This window comes from Oratosquilla oratoria, chromosome 11, assembly GCF_046742065.1.
Source record: "Oratosquilla oratoria isolate Oo_2021 chromosome 11, ASM4674206v1, whole genome shotgun sequence".
Taxonomy (NCBI): Eukaryota; Metazoa; Arthropoda; class Malacostraca; order Stomatopoda; family Squillidae; genus Oratosquilla; species Oratosquilla oratoria.
Window position 1 is genome coordinate 39,926,658 of NC_134787.1, and position 5,000 is coordinate 39,931,657.

Genomic DNA, 5,000 nt, shown 5'->3' on the forward strand with positions numbered 1-5,000 from the left:
CAGTAGTTTTGCATCATCTGCAAAGAAGCTCATATAGCTTTCAATTCCTTCATCCATATCATTAATATATATAGCAAACATTATTGGGGCCAGAACTGTTCCCTGCGGGACACCGCTTATTACTTCATCCCATTTTGAGTGCTGGTCTCTTATCACTACTCTCATTTTTCTTTCTTGCAAAAAGTCTTCCATCCAATTTAGCAATTTACCTTGTATTCCTCCTTCATATTCTAATTTCTTAAGCAACTTCTTATGTGGTACTTTGTCAAAAGCTTTTTTTTAGGTCTAGAAATGCACAATCAGCCCATCCATCTCTTTCTTGTATTATATCTATTAGCCTTGAATAGAAACATATTAAATTGGTGACGCATGATCGTCCTTGTCTGAATCCAAATTGCCTTGGATTTAGTACGTTGTTTTTTTCCAAGTATTTTACCCATCTACTTTTGATAATTCTTTCACAAATTTTTGCTATTGTACTTGTTAGAGAGACTGGTCTATAGTTGGTAGGTTCTTCTTTATTTCCTCCTTTATATATAGGTACTATATTTGCTTTTTTCCAATCTTCTGGAACTTTTCCTTCTTTTAAGGAACTGCTTATTATGCTATGTATTTTGTCTGCCAGTTCATTCCTGCATTCTTTCAGAATCCAGTTTGCTATTTCATCTGGCCCATGCGATTTTCTGACATCAAAATTACCCAAGTGTGTCAATATTTCATTCTTTGTTACTTCTATTTCTTCCATAGGGGGGACTTTTTCTTTCCACTCAATCTCTTCAGGTTGTATATTTTCCCTTGTAAACACTGATTTAAAATGTTTGTTCATAATTTCTGCCATTTCCATTTCCTCAGTGTATTCAACTCCTCCTTGTCTTAATTTCTCCAAGTCTTGTTTGTTTTTCAGTTTATTGTTTACAAATCTGTAGAATAGTTTTGGTTGATCTTTACACTTTTCTATAACATCTTTTTCATATTTTCTTTTTTCCTCTCTGCACTTTTGTACATATTCATTTCTATAACCAGTATATATTTTCCATTTTTCAGGTCTTCTGTCTTTTTTCCATCCGGTCCAGGCTTTGTCTCTTTTGTCTTTTAACTCCCTACAACTTTTGTTGTACCAGCATTTTACATATTCTTTTTCTTGTTTTTGTCTTGGGACATACTTTTCCACTCCTTTTTTGTAAATTTTTGTCAAAATATTCCATTTCTCTTCCACTGATGTTTCTTCTTTGTATATTTCTTCCCAGTTTTCTTGTTGGAAGAATTCTCTTATTTTATCAAAGTTGGTTTTTTCATACATCATTCTTCCTTTTCTATATTGTTCATTTCTTTTCATATATTTTTCTTCATTAAGTTCCAGTTCAATCAATATGTGGTCACTTTTGCCTATTGGTGTTTTATATTCAATCTTGTCCACTATTCTAGGTTCAGATGTAATTATTAAGTCTAGTCTCGATGGTTCTTCTTCATTTCTATACCTAGTGTTCTCTTGTATCCATTGTGTCATTGAATGGTCAGTAATCATCTCAAGTAGAGCATTTCCCCATGAGTCATCACCACTCTTTACTGTCATTTCTTCCCAGCAGATTTCTTTGCAATTAAAGTCGCCCATCATAACTATTCTTCCTCCGTCTTCCATTATTTTAGTTAATGCTATCTTTGTGTCCTCTAACATACTTTTATGTTCACTCTCCTCCCATGAGGCTGTTTTCGGAGGCACATAATTGATCACAAATTTTCTGCTCTTCTTATCTCGGTCTTCCACTTCTATCATAATCATCTCTACTGTATTCTTTCCATATATGACACCTTTCACGTTTATATCCTTCTTAGTCAGGAACATAACTCCACCCCCTTGTTTTTTTCTCTCTGTTTCTAATCCAATAATTGTATGCATCATGTCCTACACTGTTGGGTGGTAGTGGGCCTTTTAATTTTGTTTCTACAATTCCCATTATGTCCGGTTCTTTTTCTTTCAAATAATCATTCAGTTCATTCAATCCTGTTATCAATCCATCTATATTTGTGTAAGACGCTCTTAGTTTTCTGCCACTTCCATTGTGTTCTCTGTTTCCCTTATGTTTTTCTTTTGTATGTCGAACTGCTTTATTTTCATGTTCACTACTCTCCAATAGAATCTCTCTTTCTCTGACTCCGTTCTTTCCTCGTTTTTTGCCTTAGCTTCAAGTCTTTTCTGCTTTTCTGCCTCTCTTTCCTCCTTATTCATTTCTCTTTTTATCCACACCTTTTTATATTGATCATTTGTTGCTAGTTTCCCTGTTTTGGATAGAATTTTCTCTGCCGTTGTTTGTGACCTGAATTTAATCTTAATTGGTCTGGTCTTATCTGTACTATATTTTCCGAGTCTGAATTTTTCCTCAATTTCCTTTATAATTTCTGGTTCCTCTTCCTGGACTAATTTTAATAAACTGCTTACTCCTTCATTTTCCTCCTTGATTCTTGCGGTTCTATCTGGGTTATGTTTCTCTTCCATTCCTAATATATTTATACATTTCTTTTTGTCAGCTAATTCTCTTACTATATTCTCCTTCTGTCTCATCACTTTAATAACTGAGTCTTCATTATGTTCTTTCAATTGCTGTTTGACTATGTCAGTGAATGAAACCTTATTCCCTTCTTGGGTTGTTCTCCAATTTTTAGCTTCTGTTTTCATTACTATTCTTCTTCAATTTCTCATTCTCCTCCTTTACATTTCTTAACTGTCTTTTTAGGTCCTCTATTTCATCAGTTAAGTTTCTGTTTGCCTTCTCTAGTTGTTCCAACCTTTCAGTTCTCTGGAAAATGGAGTCAACATTACCTAACCTACTTTCCAAGTCCTCGATCACCTTATCAACTCTCTCCTCTAGTCTTATCAGTCGGGGGGGGGGTTGTGTCCCCCCACCCTCTTTAAATCCCTGGAACATATTCTCGTCACTTTCTACTGTATTGCTCCTCTCTATACTTCTAATCTTTACATTTTTATTAGACATTTCATCATCGCTCAGTCTTTTGTTTACCTTTCGCTTGTCTGGCTGGGCCAAGTCTACTCCCTCCTCATTTCCTTCCATTTCCCTCAGTAATCCCTCCCCTTTTCCTCTTTCCCTACTTTCCCACTACTCCACGAGCAATTTCCCCCCCACCCTGTAAAAACACTAGGCACTTCTCTTTGCGTTGGGATCCACAGACTTCAGTTTTCTTCAGAACGTCATCCAAGCCGTCCATTCGCTGAAGTGTGTGTGTGTGTGTGTGTGTGTGTGTGTGTGTGTGTGTGTGTGTGTGTGTGTGTGTGTGTGTGTGTGTGTGTGTGTGTGTGTGTGTGTGTGTGTGTGTGTGTGTGTGTGTGTGAAGTTTTGCCATTTAGAACAACTCTCTGTTTACGATCGTTTAATCAATTACTAGTCCAGCTTGATAGGCTACCACTAATTCTATGTAAAGCTAATTTAGCAAGTAGTCTTTCGTGCAGGGCAGCATCTAAAGCCTTCGCAAAGTCCAAATATATTAAATCTATACTGTTTCTTTTGTCATAATTTGAGATGACTGTGTTGTTGAACTCAAGTAGTTGGTCACGCAAGTACGTTTCAGCCTGAATCCATGCTGGCTATCATTTATTAAATAGTTACTTTCTAAATCGTGTTCGATAACATTTCTGATGATAGTTTCCATAATTTTTCCTACGATTGAGGTTAAGCTTATATTGTAGATTTGTATTTTCTATCTACATTGAGTACTGGTGCTTGGAGAAGCAAACTCGACACGGTCTCTTTGCTTTAATGTTCCAGTCTTCTCTGGTTTATACATACATGCAACCTCCGAAGAAGCCTCGGGGGGTTGCCAGAATAACTATTTTTATACATATATACAAGGGTTGCCATATTCACATTTGGGTACATATAAAAAAATATTGTCGCGTCGGTTGGGCGACGATGACGGTAGACCCGTCTATTGTAGTTGGGAAGCGAGAGATCCATTGCCACAACAGGTGTTAGAACATTGTCTGGAAAGCCTAGTCCTCGGGTCACTAGGGCCAAAGGAATGTCCCTTCAGACCAGATCCCGAGGACAATGGAGAATATCCCTCGAGAGTTGACTTGAGATGTTAGAGTACTGCACACTCCATATGCGTGCGTGTGCACGCTGGACATTGAAGAGGTTGACAACAATAGGCCTGTAATTCATTGGCTTCTTTTTGTCATCCTTTTTGAATATGGGGGTGCGGTTAGCTAATTTCCATTCTCTTGGGACATCTCCGGATATGTTTGATTTATATATATATATATATATATATATATATATATATATATATATATATATATATATATATATATAAACAAGCCGCGGGCTTCGCTCTCTCCAGCTTCGCCGGGGGCTTGGGTGCGCAAACAGCGGCCTACGGCCGCAGCTTTCCGCGCTCTAATCCCTCGTTTTCCCCTTCGGCCTCGGCCTCGGGGCGGAACCCCAATACGGGATCCCCAGCACGAAGAAGAACGTGAAGAAGAACGCGAGGAAGAAGAACGCGAAGAAGAACGCGAAGAAGAACACGAAGTAGAACGCTAAGAAGAACGCGAAGAAGCACGCGAAGAAGAACGCGAGGAAGAAGAACGCGAAGAAGAACGCGAAGAAGAACACGAAGTAGAACGCGAAGAAGAACGCGAAGAAGAACGCGAAGAAGAACGCGAAGAAGAACGCGAGGAAGAAGAACGCGAAGAAGAAGAACGCGAAGAAGAACGCGAAGAAGAATGCGAAGAAGAACGCGAAGAAGAACGCGAAGAAAAACGCGAAGAAGAACGCGAGGAAGAAGAAGAAGAAGAAGAAGAAGAAGAAGAAGAAGAAGAAGAAGAAGAAGAAGAAGAAGAACGCGAGGAAGAAGAAGAAGAAGAAGAAGAAGAAGAAGAAGAAGAAGAAGAAGAAGAAGAAGAGGAACGCAAAGAAGAAGAAGAAGAAGAAGAAGAAGAAGAAGAAGAAGAAGAAGAAGAAGAAGAAAAAGAAGAAGAAGAAGAATAT